This window comes from Vidua chalybeata, chromosome Z (assembly GCF_026979565.1).
Source record: "Vidua chalybeata isolate OUT-0048 chromosome Z, bVidCha1 merged haplotype, whole genome shotgun sequence".
NCBI classification, from domain to species: Eukaryota; Metazoa; Chordata; class Aves; order Passeriformes; family Viduidae; genus Vidua; species Vidua chalybeata.
In genome coordinates this window covers 26985530-27007570 of record NC_071570.1, presented here as the reverse complement: position 1 = coordinate 27007570, position 22041 = coordinate 26985530, and the positions used below count along the sequence as shown (strand labels likewise).

Below are 22041 nucleotides of genomic sequence, written 5' to 3'. Positions count from 1 at the left end.
CCATACACTTGTGGGGTACACACAAAACCTATCGCTTTTGGGTAAGTGATGTTACCCAAAAGACCTCTAAGATTTGTTGACTACCTAGTGTGAGACATTTTTCATGGGAATTTATCCACCCCAGGTATCAATGGCACTTAGAATTTTAATAAAGGATGTGAATATAAACCATATTTTGACTTTGCAGACTGAGCTTGGTGAAAACATTATGTCATACCCAAACTGTGTTGCTTGCTAGCTATTCACAGTCCCTTTATTTAATATAAATTATCAGATAAGTTATTTTGTTAGTCAGTCTGTCAGTCAGGTTTCCTTAACATCCTGGTATTCCAGTTTCTGCCCTGTTCCCATTGAATTCGGTGACAACTTTGCTATTGAGTTCAGATAGCATTGCAGGAATCTGCCCATTCTCACTTGGATTTCCCTTGTTGAGGTATACATTTGAGTTGATGCCAGAAAATAAGCTGTAGGAATAAGAAGTCACAATTCTGGAGAAGCATAGCTAAATGCAGCCCTCAAGCAGCAACCCCCACGCTGTTTACTTTAGGTTTATGGTGAAAGAGCACAACTAAAGAGGGTGAGCCTCTCTGTGCAACGTGCCAGAGTGCTTGAGAGGAGTGAAGGCTGCTTTAGGATGGGGAACTATGTGGACTGCTGAAAAGCAACAGGAAAGTGTGAAGAGTAATAATGCTTGGCTTGACAGCAGAATCAAAAAGTCCTAGAACCAAAAGATGGTTGAGTTTGAAAGGGTCATCTGGTCAAATCCCCCACACAGCCAAGAAGGGCCATCTATAGCTGGTTGCTTGGAATGGACATATCTGGGTGTATTTTTTAGTAACTCCAAGTACGAAGATGACACCTCTGGACTACCTATTCATTCTAGGGCTCAGTCACCCTTAGAGTTCTCTGCTGATGTTCAGAGAGGAGCTCCCATTTTACAGTTTCTTTCATGTCTATTGCCTCTGGACCTGTCACTGTGCACCACTGAAAGAGTCTGTCCTCCTTGCACCCTTCCTTCAGTTTTACATTGATGAGATATGCCCTGAGTCTGCTCTTCTCCAGGCTCAACAGTCTCAACTCTCATCCTCTCCTCAGAAGCACAGTGCTCAGAAGGAGCTTAGAGAAACAAGAATATAGAACAAATAAATGATGATCAGTGTGAGCAGAAGATGGAGCAGAGGTGAGTGAGTGGCTGCACAGGGGAAGTATGTCTGTCACTGAAGTAGGAACTGAAGGAAAGTTAAAGACTCCTTTTCCTACCATCAGTGCTCTTCCTGCATCTTGCCTGTGAGAAGACAACCACGGATTTCCTGAACAAGGAGAAACAGGGAATATTTAAAGAGGGTGAACACTTATAGCACACTCCAGTCATGCTCCTGAAGTCGTCTTGCACCAGTATTCCATGACTGATGGGCACTAAAGCAGAAGGCTTTACTGCAAGCAGCATGCACCAACCAAGGATGTACAGAAGGGGCAGCTATACTGAAGCAGCATCTGCCCTCAGAAATGCATATTTAGTATGCAGAATGAAGTCAGTGCATCCAGACACTGGAAAATATTCACATGTATCAGTTTTTCCACTATTAAAGAGCTTTTGCTGGCTTTAATTGCAACAATATAAATCCTAACAAATTTTATGCTCACAGGAAACCAGGTTTTTACACATGACTAATTTCAGCATGATGAATTTAAGTATATGAATGATTTTGGAAACCAGAGGTTTCCCTGAAGTGTCTCGTATTTTTGTTTTTTCCAGTAGAAAGCAGTGGATATACATTCTCTATGGTGTTTACACCTGCAAATCCCTCCAGAATGAGGAAAATATACTCCTCAAAACTTTATATCACTTCCAAAGCCAGTCATAGGCTTCACTCTGACCTCAATATTAAGGCTTTATGCTATGAGTAGATTGCTAAGTTTATGTTGGTATTATTGGATATATCATCTGTAAATTCCAGTTCATTGCAGTAAGAAAACACTACTTCAGAGGTCCTATTTTACAGAGACTTGAAAATCTGGTACTTGACAACCCGCTATTGAAGACATTTACCTTGATTCATGGGTCATTTACTGTAAAACCAGTTTAAGAATGTATAAATAAGCCTGTACAAAAAAAAAAAAAAACAAAAAAAAAAATTACTAGGCTCTTAGGTTCAACAGTTTCTCAGTCTTTTCATATTGGTCCAACAAATTTCTTAACTACAGTAAAAAATAACATCCTGTACACCCAGATTGCAGCAAAGTCAATACCTAAAAATTACTTAAATTCTCCAGACTCCATGCACTGTTTTTAGCTTAAACTAGATAAGAGAAAAATAGTCATGACAGCTAGAATGTAACTTTTCTCAGTACACCTCTGTTTTGTTAAAAACACCCCCATCTTTATGGTACTTTGATAATGTATAACGTATTATCAAATGCTAACTTCATGCTTTTAGTCATCAACAATACAAGAAATTATGGCACTTGGAAATCAAAAATATATTAAATACAGGAGGTGAAGGTTATTATGCTTGAGAAAGAGCAAAGTGTGGTTTTCAGTCCACAAATCCAATGACTCACTGAACAAAGAAATGAAGAGGAACATCACTAACAGTAATGTCCTCTCTCAAACTCAACCAAAAAGCAAAATAATCCTTTTTTTAAAAAAATCCTGCCCCAAATTCCTTTAATTTCATAACTTTGAAAAATCACTCATTGCAGCAAAGCTGTGTTTTAATTTACCTTGATTTTGTTACACTGTCTCTGTGACTGCTGCAAATAACCGTCTCCCAATTGCAAAATCCTACAAAAAATATACCCTCCAGTAGGTATTGTTCAATAGAATGAGGTTCCTAGAATTGCTTGCTAATCTCACCATAGAACTTGACTTTGATCTTCCTTTAACAGTCAGATTTTGATGGGTTTGGACAATGCCACTTAGGTCAGTTTTGCCCAGAAGTTCATAAAATACTTTACATTATGGATATTTTACAAGTGGGGAAAAAAGCCTTTTCAAGGGAGCAAAGCTGAAGAGGAAACTCGGTCTGGTTTCCTTTCCACTAGCAGCCCTTGACACTGTATGAGTCACCAGGCACAAATTGTTCTGAGAATGTACAGAGGGGCAGGTGGCCTTCTCTCATTCTCTACCTTCTCCACTGCTTTGTGTGCGTGCAAGGAAGTTCATTGGCTCCTGCCCTTCTCTGTCCGCAGTTGTTTCTCCCTCCCTAGGGATAGGAGAAAATGCAGTCCTGGCATTTACTCCTCACTGCCGAGAGGTGATGAGCTGCCCCAGGGATGCAGATTCTCCCCTGGGGATGAACACCTGCAGTAATTAATTTTCCCTAGAATGGGCCAAAATGGTACTGTCCTTACTATCAGCTTCATTTTGAGAGACACGGCAAACCTTTACTACAATATTTTGAAGAGGAAGAGTAACATATAAAAACACATAGCAACAACAGTCTTCAGCCACTAGCAGTAGCAACAGGTGTTACCGAGGAGCTTAACTTCTAGCAGGACAATGGCCCATACTTCTAGTTATGAGCAAATTTTCTAAAACAAGATGGATCACACCACATTTAAAAGACTTAGGCTGCTGCTCTCGAGCAAACCCCTTTGGTTTGCCTTTGGGTTGGCTGGAATCAAATACTTCACAGCACTCAAAAGCTAAGAAATGCATCTGCAGCTCTCCTAACAGCACTGAACACTTCCCCCAAGCAGCACTTGGTGGTCGTTTCCTCAAAAGCAACTTGTTCTTTGCCCGTTATTACTTCCACAACAGAACTCTTCTCCCTTGATTTATTGCTCTCCGGGAATATCTGCACAGAAAATCCCTCTCGGATGGTCACGGCACCTCTGGAAAAGCTGACTCCTTGGCTTTGGGGCTCCGGGCACTCTAAACACAACTCCTGGCGAAGCCGAGCCGCGCCGAGCCGGGCCGGGCAGACGCCGCGGCGGCACCGGCGGTGGGAAACATCTCCTCCAGCCCCGCCGACGGGAGCGGCAGAACGCCCGGAAAGTATGCCTCGGCTTCGAGCACCTTGGAGCAGGGGACAGCCCCCGGGGACGTCTCGCGAGCCCTTGACCCTCGTGGCTTCCCCTTACCTTCCTCCCCGGCCCGTTCATACTCCAAGGAGCGGAAGGGAGCGGCGCCGGAGAGCTGGCGCCGCTGCCCAGGTGAACCGGGCTGGCACGGCTGCCGCTACCACTTTCCTCGGGGCCGGCCCGCCCCCGGAGCTCCTGCCGCCGCCCCGCGTCCGGCCCCGCTCTGCTGGAAGCGCTCCAGAAAGATGAGTTTCGCCTCCGAGCCTCCCGTGGGGAAGGAGCGCAAAAAGGCTTCCCCGAGTTTTCCTGCCCCACGGGCCTCCTCTCTTGCCCCTGCGCTGGATCATTGTTTGCCTTGATGGGGAGCATTTAGTAATGGGGTAAAGCTCCCGGCAAACCGGGAAAGAGCGGCAAACCAAGTGCTCTGAGGCTAGCATGATTTACAAGAAGGATAAGAGTTACACAGCTCTCTCTGAGAGAGAGTGGTAAATCCACATGCAGAACTGATAGCACACTGCTGGTACTTTTCGGGATCCTCCAGTAAAAACCAGCCTCACACTTGAGGAGAAGGAACACAAATTGCCTGGAGTTGAGCAAGAGTAGCATAGCCACGATCTGGAACAAATCTAAACTGCCAGAAGTGGGACTGGAAACATATTTCAAACAGCCTATATTCATCTTTGAGATATTCTAGTATACAGCATATATGAGGACCATCTTGGGAATGACATTTTTGGGTTTGACTCTTTCACTTTATTACTCTTCCCCCCGTGGCTTAAAAACAACTAATGTCTGCTTTTCCTTTTGGAGTACTGCTGTTTCTGCAGAGTTCATTAATATTGTTGATGCTTTGTAAAGGTACACAAGGCCTAATGAGGGAACTCCATAAGATACTCAGACAACATCACAAAAAACAATCTCTACCCCCAAAAAATCAAAGGCTTGCATACAAGGCAGTGGAGAACATGTGAATATCACAAAAGCAGAGCAACATTAAAGATTACTGGGAGCTTTGGGACAAGTAGTGGTCAAGTCACAGCAACTGTCTAACCAAAACCATAAAAAAACCCAACTACTACACAAAATAAACCCAAAACACTAAACCTGTACAGAAAATTAGTTCTAGACAGAAGAAGCAGAACCAGCATTGATCAGCAGGTTATGTCAGATTGACGCTAGGGACTGTGAAGATCTGCCCTATTTCTAGTGAAAAAGACACACAGTCAGCAAATACAATCCTTGAGCTCCCCAGAAACACTAGACAGTGCAAATATTGAAATACCCTCAAAAGTAGGTCAGAACATCCCTGTTTTTGTGGCCATACATCTGCAAGAGCTGTTGTCTGGGAGCTCATATGACACAGTGACTTTGACACTCTCTCAAGGTCCTGGTCCTGCATGGATGAGCTGGGTGGGAGGTTAGCTACAGCCTCAACTGCACACAGCCATATTCTTGGATACTTGGCACTGCAGCCCTGATGTGGTCTCAAAGGGGGTTCTTTCTTCAGAACCTCTACACAAGTGCCAGATATCAGTCAGCCAACTGGTAATCTCAAAATCAGCTTTGCCCAGTTATTTCCAGTAACTGTTAGAGAAGAAAGCATCACAGTCTGCCCTGGTACCCTGCTTCCCCAGGTGGACAAATTAGGGACCAATTAATTACTCTTGGCAATCTGTGTAGCCATGCTGTCTTTGCAATAAAAACCCAGAAGAATCTTACCCAGCCATGGCATCACAACAAGGGCAAGATGCTCATCTGGACACAGGGGCTCCAAGGGCCCCCAGCACAAAGTTTTGGATACAGCAACATAGACTTTTTGCAGTTTCCTCACAGTCCTTTCCCTGCATTTCTCCTTCATTATTTTTTTAATACAGTCCTTATACACCAGCTAGAATTTAATTTCTCCGCATATTTTCAGACCATCACAGTAACAAACAGAAAAAAAATCATTAAAGGTTGATGTTAGGAGCTGAAGTAAACAGATATCTAACAATACTGTGTATGAGAGCACAGCTGGATGAACAGGACACTGCCTGACAGAGATTTATCATGTGATGTGTGCTCAGAAAAGTATTGCTTGTGGCTAAGAAGGAACCATTTTTTTCAGAGAGCAAATGTCATTCAGTAATAGTAATAATAATAATAATAATAATAATAATAATAATGTTAATAAATAGTAACAATACTTATAGATTTACATTCCTGGACAATTCACTGCCATTTTATATAAAATATAAAGGTGACAAAGCTGTGGGCTCTATGCTGCTTTTTTAGGTGGCTGGTTCTTGGACAGTTCCAGTCCCTCTTCTTGAGCCTGGACTTGAACCACAGGGGATGAAATAGAATTGCTGGTCACTTGAGAGTGAGGTGTGTCAGTTCAAAGAGTTTCCAGCAGACTTCAGACAGTCCTGATAGCATTTGACTTTGATAGGACTGCTAACATGTGTGAAAGGCTACAGGATACTTCACTAATCCTTTTATCTATAGGCTTCAGAATGTATCAATTATTCAATTTGCCATAGTTAATCTTTCACAGTGTAATCTTTGTAGGCAGTCAATTCCATAATATTTTAAGTACATATCAGCTGATGTTATAAATTGCATCAGTTGATATATACAGTAGCTTCTTGTCTTGCCTTGGAGTGGTTCATTGGTTGATAGACAATCCATTTATTGCTACACGTGGTCAGATGGAACTATTTTATGTTCTTATGAATAAAAAAAATAATTAAATATAAAAATAGTATAGAAATAGCACAGCTAAACTGGTAAACTACAATCTAGAAAGCCACAAACATCACACAAGGCAAATACTCATGAGGGATATTACTTCTCTCTAGATTTAGTGCAAATCAGAAGAGAACACTACACAACACTGAAGAAGAACTACAGATAGTGAAATGCCCAATTCAAGGAGCCAGACTAGCAAAATTAAGTATTCTAAGATATTTTTGTCTATAATAGGGAACATACATTTCACCACATATTTCAGATGAGATTTTCTTACTTTCAAGTATATTTAGGACACCTAAAGACAGGTCCTTTGGTCAGGATGAGGACATTGTTTTGTTCTATAATTATGCATCACTGGTGATCATATGGTCCACTCCTGGTTCTGTAGTAAGTCATCCCACTAATAGAATCAGAGCAAGGAGACATTCTCTAATTGGAAAACAGTTTAAAGGAACTCAGTAAATCCTCACTTGCACTATACTTTAAAAAAGAAAGGAATTGCAGAAAAAAATGGTATTAAAAGTAGTGTATAATAAAAATCTTCTCAGCTCAAGCAAAGTTCTCTGTACGTTTTGCTGTCTCCCACAAATGAACAGTAACTAATAGCTTTGGGAATTTGCTGTTGAGTATTCACTGACATAAATTTTGCTATAAAATAGTATTAGGAGGATTCATCTTAGCCATTGTAGGGAAATTCTTCTTCTCATTTTGGCAGGCTGTGTACTTGCTGAGAATATCTTCCATCCTGGAAAGACATGAACATGGCTTTCAAGAGCTACAAATACTTGGCAGAATCCTGTTACTTGGCTAGGGCACAAAAGAAGGAAGCGGCATTAATCATTCTGTGCCTGTAATCTCTCAGGGTAACGCTTCAAACACACAAACAAGAATTCACTATTTTAGAGCATTCCACAGCAGGACTGTGTTGTAAGCAATCCTTTGTCAAAGATGATTATTACATCACAGACTGTGTACTTGTGTGACACCCATGCATGGATGGACAGGCACAGGGCTCATGCCAGGGTAACTATGATGAATACAAACTTCACGTGAGTCACTGGCATTTTAAAAACTCATCAGTTCTGAGACAAAAAACAATATACCTGTGCAAAACGTGTGTTAATACGATGTTTACAAATGAATGCTTCTGCACCTGCTAGAATACAAATATTTTAACAGGTGCATTTGAAAACTCTCAAGTGTTATTGCTTAAGAAAACACTACCCAGCTCATTGTACAGAAATAATCTAATTTTTTTCATCTCTTTGCAATAATGCAACAAACATGTACAAACACCATCGGTCCTGAACAACTAATGAGACAGACACAGCAGAAAGAATATTTTCTGTTGCATGTTATAATGTCTAATGCAGAGCCATGGCACCAAAAAATAGTGTACACAGTTGTGCAAGTCATGGCTTTCTACAAATAGACACAGTTTAGAAAGCCTGACTCTCTTTTTGGCATATTTCTTTTCTATTGTACATTTAGATGAATTAGTGTAGCACACACAAGAATAAGTTACTCAAGGAATGACTAAAGTGATTTTATCTTAGAAATACAGTGAAGGTTCCTTAGGTCCAGCAGCTGTCAGGAAAAAAAGCCACCAAACCATTCTATTTCATGTAACATTAAAATTGCATGTGCTTTGCATACAGTAGTCTCAGGGTATCTACAAATTAGTTGTAGTTATGTCAGGTTTGGAGAAAATCAATTTCCAGAGCAGGAATTGAAAAGTAGCAACACTTGAAAAAACCAACAAAACAACAGAAACCCATAAAGAGCATAATAAAGCATACCAATTTGTGAAGGATCTGGTGGTGGCAGAACTATCTGTTTCTCTCTGAGCTGCACAATCCTGTCTTTAGTACAACAGCTGCAATCTGCTTATTTCTGCAAGCAATGAAGATTACTTGTATTGCCCTCCAAGAAGCATCCAAGCAGCATCTTCACTACCTTCCTCCCAGCTGTGGTAGTAAGTGTGTTAAAAACATACCTGCACAAAAGGCACATCACAAATGAGAGTATAAAAAGCTGTGGTGTGTTCAAGGCATAATGCTCTAAGGGCAGAAATAAAGAGGTGCAGTTACCCCTTTGCGCCTCATTCCTGAAGGCAGTCTGAAATTTCATAAACCTGGGGGGTAGAGTCACTGAACTGCTTGCTGCATACCAATGGTTTTACTCAGGAAGCGGCAACATGATACCTGCCAAGCCAAGAAGTCCCAGTCTGTTTGCAGTCTGCAGTTCATCCAGCTTGTAGACTCCACGTGGGTATGGATGGATTGCTGGAGGGTTGGCAACCACATCCTACCTATCTTACCACCTTCTTTGCCATTGTGCTGGGCTGCTCTGCATGGCTGTGTAGTGCCTTTTGTGCTTACAGCAAATGAATGTGCTGCCCTTTAGGAGACTGGCTGATTTTTCACAGGCCCCCTAGGCTAGAAAATCACACCACACAGACTGCGAGATCTCCAGAAGCAAAGCACTCCTCACAGAACTCACAGATAAAGGTAAAGGTACTACTCAGTTGAGTGATAATTTCTGGTACAAGGAAAAAAGGTATGAACACTACCATTCTTCCCCAGCTTATTTCAGGTATCAGAATAAACACATGAGATCACAGGTCAGAGGGCAGTCCAACCTACTTCTGGAAAACACCTCCTAGAAAAGGAGGTGCTTCTTGCTTCTAGGGAAGCAAGATCACTTGCAACAATATACAACTCCTTGCAAATTTTTTGCTAACCCAGACCATTTTCATCCACAAGTCAGGTAGGTAAATATTCTTTATTTGCAGCTGCAAATCACTGTGTGCAATATTTACAGGCTTGTATCAATAAACAATGTTCAAATCCATTTTAAAATCTGACTTTAAAATTACATAATGGGTTTCTTAGTGCATTGTATGAGAGGGATTATTTTTCCATAGTGGGTTATTTCAGATACTAACAAATGCCACAACTTCAGTGAAAGAAGGATACAAACTCCAGTAAAAAAATTGTGCTGCCTTAGACTTATGACAGTACCCACTAATGTTTATTAAAATTATTAAAATGTGCTTTTGCAGAGACTACCCTGCCTCAGTTTCTCTTCAAACTTCGAAATTCATCCCATTGCTTCTCCCTTCTCTGTGTCTTTTCTCACCTCTGGGAGCTTTTTCTCTCTCACAGGTTTTTCCCTTTTGCCCCACCTGTCTACAGGGCCACACCTTGGTTTTCTATTCAAAAAAACTTTTTCCACAGCAATAATAGTTTGTAAAACTGTTGCCTTTTCATACCACCTTTCTCTCACCTCCAAATTTTTGGATTATGCTGTTTGCTATCTCTACCTAATTTTCCTCTAATTAACTGGTGACTCCTTAAATCAGCTTTCTGCTTTCTCACTAATCCATCAAACAATTCTTTTAAAGGCGGATAATATTCCTATCTATCAGAATCCTCCATATTACTGGAAGAGTAAATAGTGACAGTGACCATCCCCCCACTGGGCAATCATGATTTCCAGTTGATTGAGCACAACCAGAAGTAGGATTCTAAATACAAAAAAGAATGGTAACAATGGGAAAAAAGAAGTGATCAAATAAAACCAAGAGAGAAAAATTACCCCAAAGCAGTTCTGCCTTCTCCTATCTGTGACCATGATCACATATTCATCCTGTCTTATGACCAAGAGTCAAAATTAAAATAATCAAAATTAACTTAATCTTGCTGCATGCATACCATACTTCTGCCCATAGCAAGATCATCTACAGCTACTGCTGTCTTTTAATCACATGACTCTGAACTAATACTGATCAAAAATACTGATGGCAGATGGATGACTTTCTCATCCTCCTTTGTACAAGGAGTAGTTTAGCATCAGTTAGTACTTAAAACGACCACAATTATACAGATAAATTTGCTTCAGCAGGTCAGCAAAACCTCAGTGAAGAAATTGTGATACCCAGTTCTACATACAACAATGAAAAAAAAAGAATCAGTAGTACAATCTGTTCTCAAAAGGAGTGAATTCATTGAAACTGTCAGAAAACTCCTTGTCTTTGTACCTGAAAAATTACATTCTAACTCAAGTAACTAAAAACTCAGGCTTACTCTGGAACAGTTTCATCCACAATATGCCTGCAGAGCTGTATACAGCCAAGGCACTCAGTTCTGTATCCACAGGCTGGTGAGCCACTTTTCTGGAATGCTTTCTTTACAGAGACTTTATCACCTTTTCCTCACCCATCTTTGAAAATTGCCAATAGCCTACAGCCATGCATTTCTTCTTGTCCTTGTGTGCTCTCTTTCCTTCCAATTAATTCGTTCCAGGGATCCCCTAAAAGGTTACACAGTGCAGTGAAATTTGCTTACACAAGAGTGGCAACACTCATCATGCATGAAGCTTGTTTATGCAAGTTCTGTGCATTTGCATAGGCTTTTTAGTACTGGTGACACAGTGAATAGTTTCAGGACATGGAATGTCCCCTTGCATGGGAAATGGAAGCTGGTAAATTTGGAAAAGACATATATACTTATTTCTCAGAAGGGGACAGAGAAGGGAGTGAGCCACGCACTACAGGTTTGTGTATCCTGGTCCTGAATTCCTGGATTCTATCACATCTATTTTAATCACTTGTAAGCTGTTGTTTAATGCAGATTTCACATTTGCAGGGTAGAAAGGCATGTCTGGCCATATGAGGAGGGATGCAGTATTTGTGCTGCGCTGATCATTAAGCTATTCAGCAAGAACCCCTCACCTTGCAGAAGCTCTAAATAAAGAGACACAAAGAAAACAAACAAGCAAATGAACAAACCAGCCAAAACAGGTAGGAACATGAGAATTAAAGGGACGGCTAGCTGCATAAAAGCCCCAGGTCCCTGAAAGGACGAGGTAATTCCCAGTAATACTGCTGTCTGAGCACCCTCTGGTGGCTCAGAACGAACAGCTCCAGAGATGAAAACGCGGTCCCGCAAGGAAAAAGTAGCGTCTCACCGAGACTTTGTCTGGACAACTGATCACTGTATGCATGTCTTCACTGGAAGACAGGAGAACAACTCAACATTCAAAACTAATTTAATTATTTATCTTCAGGTATTTTGTTCCCAGCATTTCCTTAATTTTCATGTCATCTGACTGCTTAAAAAGTTGTGTTCACTTAAAACTACTTTACAAATTTGTTTCAAACTAATTTTCTTTGGAATGTGAGATTAGAATCAAATGAAAAAAAAAAAAAGATCGTATATAACAATACTGGGAGGGAAATATGGAGGAAACAGAAGTTAATTTTGAAGTGCTTTCCAATATACTGGTGGCACCAAAGTATACTTTAACTTAATTGCAGAACATACTGAATTTACTCGGTTTCAATGCAAGGCTATTCACTGTTTTGCACTTGTATTTAACCTGGAAAAATAGTCGAGAGTGATCTAATCTGTCATGTTCATACACCACAGCTTTATAGTTCCATATTTTTCAAGGAAAATTTAAACTTAATTTTATATATGTAAGTATTTTTATATATGTACATAATATGTTCCATGTTTGCTCTTTTCTGCAATTATTTGACTTACAGTCTGTTATCAGTTGGGTTCAATGTTCAAGAAGTGTAACAACAGTGTACTGTTTGTCCTGGTTTCAGCCAGGGTAGAGTTAATTTCTTCTCAGTAGCTGTGATAGCGCTGTGTTTTGGATTCCACATGAGAATGGTGTTGATAATACACTGATGTTTTGCCTTTTTGCTAAGTCCGGTTTATCCAAGCCAAAGACTCTTTTTTCCCCTTGTCTTGTGGTCTGCCAGTGAGGAGGTAAAAAAAAAACACACTAGGAGGGAGCATAGCTGGAACAGGTAACCCAGACTGCCCAAAGGGGCACTCCACATCACAGAAGGTCTTGCCCAGTATATAAACTGGGGGGAGTTACTCAGAAGGGGGGCCAGTCTGGGTTTGGGAAGGGTGGTCTGGCATTGGGCATTGAGCAACTGCAGAGTGCAGCACTTGCTTTTTCCCCTTCTTATTACCATTATTCATTATTATTATTATTTACCATTATTAGTGTGTTTTTCTTTATTTTCACTTAATAAACTGTTCTTATCTCAACATACAAGTTTTATTTCAATTCTTCTCCCCATTCCACCAGGGTGGGAGGGGAAGAGAGAGGGCCTTGAGGGAGTGGCTACATGGTGTTTCAAGCCCACCTGAACTTTAAAACACTATTAAAAAAATCATCTGAGATAGCATGAGACTTCTCTTTCCTATGGAAATTTCATATAATTACCAAATTTCTAGATCCACTAGACATTTGACATTCCTTTGCCATAATAAAGGCACTTGTAGTTAGAAAGAGTTTAACTAGTGCTGTCAGACACAAGTCCAGCTTTTATATTCTCTTACCTCTACAGCTTACCTAAGTTTTCCACAACATTAAAAAAAAAACAAAAATTCATGCATATATTGCTTGGGTTCCTATGGAAAATGACTGTGTTCCCAGGCTAATGGATTGAAAAGAGAAAATGGAAAATATCTTATGTGATGGATGAAAAGCATGGAAGAAAATAACCCTCATAAGTAATTTAAAAATCTAGAGTAAATTATCACTCCAAAATGGTTAAGAGCTTGGAATTTGGAGATCTAAATGCTAGAGTATTTCAGACAGCTCACAAAATACTTTGACTGTCCTTGCTCAGAGTCCTGAATACAGGTCCAATAAAAATGCATATTCCCTCTTAACCAGTCATCTACTGAGAGAAAAATCAAAGCGAGAACCTCAATAGATGTGTTTAGTTACCAATTATCTTTTAGTTTCTCATCTTCTCCTTAAATACATGAGGGGAATAATTTATACCTTGATTATAAGATATGTAGCAGAGGGGTCATTTAAAATCTTTGGTGGAGCATGTATTTCAGAAATACAAGCAGAGAAAAATCTTCATTACAGTTAATTACAGTTAAAATGGATTGGAAGAGAAACTATTCATATTTTAAAGGCAGCCATGAAAAATGTAACGAGAGCCAGACCCTGATCTGCACTTACCCCAGTTTGCATTGGTGTAAGCCCACTGCCTTTGAAAGACTTTCTCTCCCTTTATACTCTTCCCAGTGAGATGAGAATCAGGCCTGCAGCCTACCTGCCCACCCTTGCCATGATGATGATGAGAACGATAATGAAAAAATTAATGGACCTGGAGTCAGAATTAAAAATTGCTTGTACCTAATACTAATTTTCCTCATGGCTGTGAAGCCCTCTTTTTGATGAGAATAAAAACAGAACAGTTACCAGCTGTTCACATAATGACAAACACTAATAAGGGAAGACATGCATGTTAATGAGCTGGGGGAGGGGAATCAGAAGGGCCACTCATCAGTGCAGCTGTCAGCGCAAATCCTTCCTCTGAGTATTTTGGAAATCTGATGGCATGTCGGCACATTACACTGCAAATAGACTTGAGACTGAAATCAGCCCCAGGTAAGGAAAACAGCACTTCCAGAGTCTACCTTCAGGCCTGGCCAGATGATCATTCTGTCTCTCACCATGCTCTTAATGGTATTAGGACTGGTATTCTCACCACATGTGTCATCTTCTAAAACATTATTATTGCAGTCACAAATGAACAGTCAAACTGAGATGACCTCATGGGTCCAGCAGAGAACAACAAGTAAAGAGAGATGTGTGGATCGGAACTGGTGGGAGAATAAGGATGCCCTTTGTATTCTCTGGTCTGTATATCACACAAACAAACTGAAGCTTAAAGGCTTGTCCGCATGCAGAGCTGTGGTGTCTTTTTTCAAAGAAGTGATTTAAACCTTGTAGTTTTTTCAGTGAAAAACCCAGCAAAAATCAGTCGTCCCTTAGTTTAAACCCAGTATTTTCATCAGGTTTGGGTCAGAGAATCACAGGCTTATGTTGAAATAAGCCATTCAGCCTAAAGCAAAGTTTGTATTTAGGCTTACAGTACTCTAATTAGCCCACCTCAATTATGTGAAGACAGCACCTGCTCCCAGGAGTTGTAGGTGAGACAGACATCAGGCCACCACAGGTGCTAATCCATTGCTTGGAATTCACTTCCTCCGCATTTTCTGAAAGCAGTCTGAAGAGGCATTAGATTCTTGGAAGGCCTCAGCAATATGAGTCCTGGTAGCCTTATTAGAATGTACATTTGCTAAATTTGTTCACACCGAATGAAAACTGAGCAATGCAGATCTGGACAATTAGGTCGGCCTTAAAAAAAAACATGTTCCAGAGCTTTTGACCTGCTGAGGATTGCTTAGCCACATTCACAATTGTGCCAATCCACAAATGCATGAACTATAGTCCTTCTGTATATACATAGCTAGAGGTAAGATTGCCAATAGGAAGGACAGTGTGTTGTGCAAAAATACAATAGGCGGAGTAAAACTGCATGGCCATATCTATGCTGACTTACATCTAAATCTACATTTATACATTAAAAAAGCCTTAAAGTTTTTAGATGTGTAAATTGGTTTTGACAAAAGCTCACTTACCTGGTTTTTATTTCTCACTAACAGATGTGGCATTTAAATTAGTACTGCAAGTTGTTATATCATCCTCCATGTTGGACTCAGATTGAACAGAAGCTGCCAGGGAAACGTTCTTTCCTGATTAATATGAAGGTAGTGATTTTCTTTTTTATTTTTTCTTCTTTTTTTTACTATTATAGCTGTGTTTCTACAAGAAAAATGTATACTACACAGCAGTCAGCACTTCTCAGCAGGAAAAACTGAGACCAAGAACACAAAGATCTATCAAATCAGAGATGAAATGGAAAACATGAACAAGAGACATAAATTAGAAAAATCATTTAGGAAAAAAATAAATTTCCTAGTTAGTTCCACTTAGTCTCACAGAATACACTGAAATGAAATGCAAAACAGGGCATCCAACTACATGAAGATGTAAAGGTTGCACAGTATGGAAGTCAGTGGCATCATGTGAATTCACTAAACTCTGAAAAAGTGTTCAGAAAAGTAAGTCCAGAAAAGTAAAGGTTTCTGTTGCTTTTGCAAATGTCTGAATTTGAGAGATGTACCAATAATAGGATAAGGTGCATGGTAAAAAAAGCACACCCAAACACAAGTGTTCTAGAACTTACATTTGGAGGCAGAGGGCACTTGAAGAGATGAAATTATCTGCTGGCCACCTGACTGACTCCCTAATGAAGTGAACCAACAACATTACTAGGTTTCTCCTGTACATGCTCCCTGCAGCACACAACAGCAGTTAGAATAGGGCTGGAAGAAGCTCCTGGACATCTAACCTGGCTGCCTTCTTGGAAGCAAGACCTTGTACAAAACAAGAACTCATTGCACAGGGACAGCTGTGCAACTTGCTATAATAAATGTGCATTCTGCCTGGACATTCCATGACATCCACAAAAGGGGAAAAACTTCCAAATCCAGTCATACTAGTTTTTTCCCTCATTAATTTGGTAGACAACTGGTTATTATCCTCTTCAACACCATGCTTGGAAACTCTTTGTCCATGAACTCTTCTCTTTTTTTTTTTTTTTTTTTTTTTTTTTTTTAAGAATTGATAAACCAAATTCTTTAGCCTGTCATCCCAACCATGTTTCAAGTCCTCTAGTCATTCTTGCTATGGTCCTCCATACTACTTCCAACTTCTGGCACAGTAGGAGATGAGATGGGGGTATGCACAGAAAGAGAGGTTTCTAAATGCCAAATAAATGCTTAGATTACTTAGATGAAGTTGTAAATAATCCAAAAACCCACTAGCACTTCTCCTACATGCAGACCAAGGCTTTCATTCTGCAGAAGCATGAGGGCAGAGATATATAAGTCTCTTTTCCAGCCTGGGAAAACCCAGGTCTTATGTCCCTCTGACCATCAGCCAAACAGGCAGATGAATTTTCAATTGTGACTGCATTTATAAAGAGTTTTGAAACCACCAGATTTGTGATAACAGACTCTCTGCACACCTTCAGGGTGCCTCTACCTCAGCAACCTTTAACAGGCCACGTCAGGCAAACAGGCAGAAATATTTTCTGCTCCTGGGAGATGTTGTGTGGGTGTTTTCCTCTATGACATTACTGTGATCATAATCCCTACTTAAGTGGCCATGCTGGAAATAAAGTGGTCTCCAGCTTTTGCAGCCCCGGTGATAATGTCAGTGCCCTACAGGAAAAAGGCAATTGTATGCCAGTGCAGAGCTATAGCATGATCACTTTTGACATGAAACAACAAGTAAAAACACAGGGAAAATTTGGCACAGGGAATTTATCCAATGGGCATAGCAGTAGTCAAGGTCGAAATTTGGTCAAATTCTTCCATGCGTGCTGAATGCCTTATGGAAACTTTAACAGTCCAAAGAAGATCTTTCACCTATTCTGGAAGACTGCAGCGCAGTAAGACACTGACCATGTATTGATAAGAGCCTTCAAATATTTGTTTTGTGCAAAGCACTAAAACTTGTTCATTGGCTTTACATACGTCATAACCAACATGGCGGTCAACATGGCTTCACTAAGGGCAAATGATGCCTGACATATATGGTGGCCTCCTACAATGGGTGGATAAGGGAATATCATCTAACTGGGTCTCTGCAAAGCATTTGATGCTTCCATGCACACCCTTGACTCTACAGTGGAGAGACCTGGATTTGACAGGTGGATCACTCAGTGGATACGGAATTGCCTGAATGCTTCTGCTCAAAGAGTTGTGGCCAATGGCCACAACTGGGTGGAGTCTGGGTGGAGAGGAGTGGTGAGTGGTGCTCCCTGGGGGTCTGCACTAGGGCCAGGATTATGTAACATCTTTGTCAGGGACACGGACAGTGGGCTCAGCAGGTTGGCTGATGACACCAAGCCTTGTGGTGTCACAACTGCTTGAGGGGCCACAGCACGCTGGAGAGGCCTCCAGCATAAGACATGAACGTGCTGGAGTGGATCCAGAGAAGGGCCACAGAACTGACCAGAGAGCTGTAGCACCTCTCTTACATGAAAAGGATGAGAGAGTTGGGATTATTCAGTTTGCAGAAGAGAAGGTAATGGGGAGACCTCCCAATACCTAAAAGGGACCTCCAGGAAACATGGGGAGGGTTTTTTATCAGTATCATTGTAAGACAAGGGGGTATGACTTTGAACAAGGGTTTTTTTATCAGTGTAATTAGAGGATAAGGGAGAATGAAAGAGGACAGCTTATATTAGATATCAGGAAGAATTCTTTACTGTGAGTGCATTGAGGCACTAGAAGAGGTTGCTCAGGGAAACTGTGGATGCCCCATTCCTGGAAGTGTTCAAGGCCAGGTTGGATGGGGCTTTGAGCAACCTGGTCTAGTGGAAGGTTTCCTTGTCCATGGCAGGGTGTAGAACTAGGAGATCTTTAAGGTCCTTTTCAACCCAAACTATTTTATGAACCTATGATTCTATCACCTGAAAATAGTAGGTAGCTGATGTGCTTATATTTTAAATCCTACAAATCATTAATTCAATTGATGCCACCACTTACTGCGGCTTCTTCAGCATCATCTTCATGCACTGGTTTTAAGTGTGCTGATGTAGAGTGCAGAGCAGATAGCATGGGAATCCCAGTGATGAAACAGATGCATCCAAGGAACAGCATGAGATTTTTGCTCTAGGCCAGAAGATGTGAATAGGAGACATGACTGGGGAAATGGAAACTGTAGGCAAAAAGTCTGAACCAGCTTGCTTGCTAAACACATTCTGTCCTGTGAAATAAAAGCTACGGACTCTGAGAGTAAAGAAGGCACAAGAATATAATTATACATTAAATCATAAAGCAAGGAAACTTCATTGAGATGACTGGAGTTAAAGCAGTCAACAACTGGAAAGTATAGTTCTTGCATTTCTGCAGCATTTGCGGGCTTTACTGCAATGATAAAAATGTTCTCTTCATGTTGATTTTCTTTGTATGTATCAATGTGCTCAGCCATGCTTTGGCTTTGGTTACTATCTCACATTCTGAGGATCTAGGGCTAGGAATGTATTTCTGTTCTTATTAATTCTATCTTAAATTCCAAGTAACTGAATTGAACTCAAAGAGGTGTCATCATCAAAAAAAAACCCCAATAAACAAACAGATGCAACCATCAATGAAATAACATCATATTTTTAAATAATCGACAGAAACTTACAAGTGGCAAGTAGCTGGTGAAAAAATACCATTCTGAAAGCCTAAAGTAAAGACTGTTATCTTTATTTTGCATAAAAGGATTTTTTACTCCAAATAAGCTTTATGGATTCCAAAATACACTTTGTAAAACCACTACTAACTGTTAATTGAGTCACTCAAACTGAAGCAAATAGAAAAAATCATGCCAGTGCATCTGTCAAGAGTTAGGTATTTCACGGCTCTAGACTATTTTTAACAGTATGTAGAATATCAAACCTGTAATTATTCAAAAGAAAGATACACAATCTGAAAAGTGTACTGTTTTCAAAATAAGCAAGTATCCTGACACCTGTAACATTGCTGCAATTTGGCTGGCACTATGATAACACCAACTATTAGTGCAGCTGTCACTGCACTAATAGTTGGTGATTCAACAAAATGCTGAATACAAACAGCCAGTAAATGCTTTATTTAGGTGAGCAAACATAGGAGATCTAAATCAATGACAATAGAAAGATCTTCCTTGGTTAACTGCAGTAGTATAACATGCATAGTTTGGCAGGAAGATGATGCTGCAAAATGAGAACACATTTTCTCAGTTTGGGATCATGTTCCTGCAAAGTCTGACACAACCATTTTATGTCACAAAATGAGATTAGCTCAGTTCATTAGAGCATGATGCTAATAATGCCAAAGTTATGGGTTTGATCTCCATATAGACCATTCACTTAAGAGCTGGACTTGATAATCCTTGGGTCCCTTCCAACTCAGAATATTCTATGATTCTGTGACATTTCTCCTCCAGCTTGAAGAGTTGGGGCATACGTATATGTGTGTAGACTTCTATACCAACACTGTATTCAGTTTGCATGGACAAACTTTGAAAGCAGGGGAGCTAACAGAGGTGGCTGCTGTGAGAAACTGCCAGAAGCTTCCCCTATGTCTGACAAAGCCAGAGCCAGCTGGCTCAGAGATGGACCCACTGCTGGCCAATGCTGGGCCCATCAGTAATGGTGGTAAGGTCTCTCCGACAACAGACTTAAAAAGGAAAAAGTTATTGTGCAGATGCATCGGAGCAAGAATATGTGAGAGGAACAACTGAGCACACAGCAAGGTCAGTGGAGAAGGATGGGGACAAAATGATCCAGGCACCAGACTCGGGATTCCCCTGCAGGCCATGGTGAAGCAACTGTACCCCTGCAGCCAATGGAGATCCATGGTGGAGTAGAGATCCAAATGCAGCCCTGGGAAGAGAACCTCATCAGAGCAGGTGGATGTCTGAGAGGAGGCTGTGAAACTTTTTGGAGCACAGTCCTGGCAGAGACCCGTGAACCCAGAGAGGCGGTCACGCTGGAGCAGGTTTCCTGGTAGGACTTGTGTCCCTGTGGAGGACCACATTGGAGGAGACTGTGCCTGAAGGACTGGACCCTGTGAAAAGGGACCTGTGCTGGAGCTGTTAATGGAGAACAACTGCCTGTAGGATGGACTCACATTGGATAAGTTTGTGGAACTGTCTCCTGTGGGAAGGACTCCACACTGGAGCAGAGGAAGGACCTCTCTCCCTGTGCAGTGGCAGGAACAACTTGTGATGAACTGGCTGTAACCCCTATTTCCTGTCTCCCTGCACAGGTAGGAAGTAGAGCTTGGAAAAGAGGGAGGGGTGTGGGGAAGGAGGTTTTAAGATTTTATCTCACTCCTCATTACCCTGCTCTGATTTTTTTAGTAATCAATTCAAGTAATATCCCAGAGTTCAGTCTGTTTTGCCTGCAACAGTATTTGGTGAGCGATTTCTTATCTCAACCCATGAACATTTTACTCTGTTTTCTCTCTCCTGTCCACTGGCAGAGGGGAGTGAGAGTGTGGCTTTGGTGGGTGCTTGGCATCAAGCCAGCATCAAACCACTACTTCATTCCTGCAAAATTTGACACCACCATTTTGATTTCTCCTCCAGCTTGAAGAGCTGGGGCAGGTGTATGTGTGTGCAGAGTTCTGTACCAGCATCCAAGCCATTATCTATTAACACTGGCTTATGAGCTTCAGCAGCCAGATTGTTAGGTGATGGCAGCCAGTGTGCACTCACTGAAGTCAGGGTGAAATCCCAGTTGAAGCTCCTATTCTTACATTCCAGAATCTGTAGGTTGCTCTTTTAAGCTGTCAAACCCAGGCACACCATCTAGTAAACAGAAATTTGTTTCTTTCAAAGCAAAACAAATAAAAACTATGGTGAACAAAATGACATGACTCATTAGTTAAAATCCCCCAAGAAAACATACTCTTTACCTAAATCAGCAGTGGCAGCTATTAATAATCCTGCCAGCTGTTACAGGAAGCCTTTGAAGTATACTGAGATCTCAACTTAAAGGTCTCCTGATAACACATCTACTGCAGCATTTTAAAAATGAGTCTTACACTCAGTTAAGCCATTTTAATCTTTATTTGTAATGACTGAAGTGATTTATCTAGGCTTCAACAGTTCATTAGTTTTAATGGTGGATACTGGGAATTAGCATATTACTGTAGCCAGGTGTCAGCAGTATCTAGGGGAAAGAAAATACATCACCGAATGCAAGTCACAGGACAATGAAGAAAGAGGTGAGCATCATGTCACATGCTGTTTAAACATTTTTGTAATGCTTCACCATTACTCAACTCCAAATAAAGAGACATGGATTTTGCAGAAGATCTGAGGAAGAAGGAATGTAGCAGCTTGTTTGTACTTCCAAAGTGTGAAAGGTTACAAGCATTAAAACCACATTCAGTTTTCAACTCAACTCTGGCTTTATTCAATGTAAATGGACAAATGTAATGGGCAATGTAAATTGTGACAAAATTCAATGTAAATGGGCATTTGAGCAAGCAAGGTGCAGACTTCAATCATGATCCTAATGGCAGGGTGTCGGCAGGGTGTCACATGTACAGACATGACGGAAAACAGGTAAAACTGAAAGTCACAGTCATCTTTCATATGTATTTCCTGATCAAATAAAAGCATATAAAAAGTATCTCAGTTTGTAATAAAGCCCCACATATTGCAAATTCATCAGAAGATATACCCTTATTTAAATACACTAAAGACAAACAGTGGATAAAGCTATTTTAGGGAACTTGTGTACTGTGAGCAATTTCCAAGTCAAGGCTTTATTGTATAAAGGTTAAAGTCTCAAATGAAACATTTAGATGGTAAAATGAAAAATGGAACTAC

At 40.7% G+C, this 22041-nt stretch overlaps 1 protein-coding gene across 2 annotated transcripts in view; it reads right to left on the bottom strand.

Moving 5' to 3' along the window:
* Positions 1-21258: 21258 nt before the first annotated feature.
* AGGF1 (angiogenic factor with G-patch and FHA domains 1) overlaps positions 21259-22041 on the bottom strand; it is a 37425-nt gene continuing 36642 nt past the window's right edge. The window contains exon 15 of one of the 2 annotated variants that reach the window (XM_053931645.1): positions 21259-21813. The gene's annotated coding sequence lies outside the window, so the exon portion shown is untranslated. The remainder of the gene's footprint in view (positions 21814-22041) is intronic. The other variant, XM_053931646.1, reaches the window with a different exon arrangement.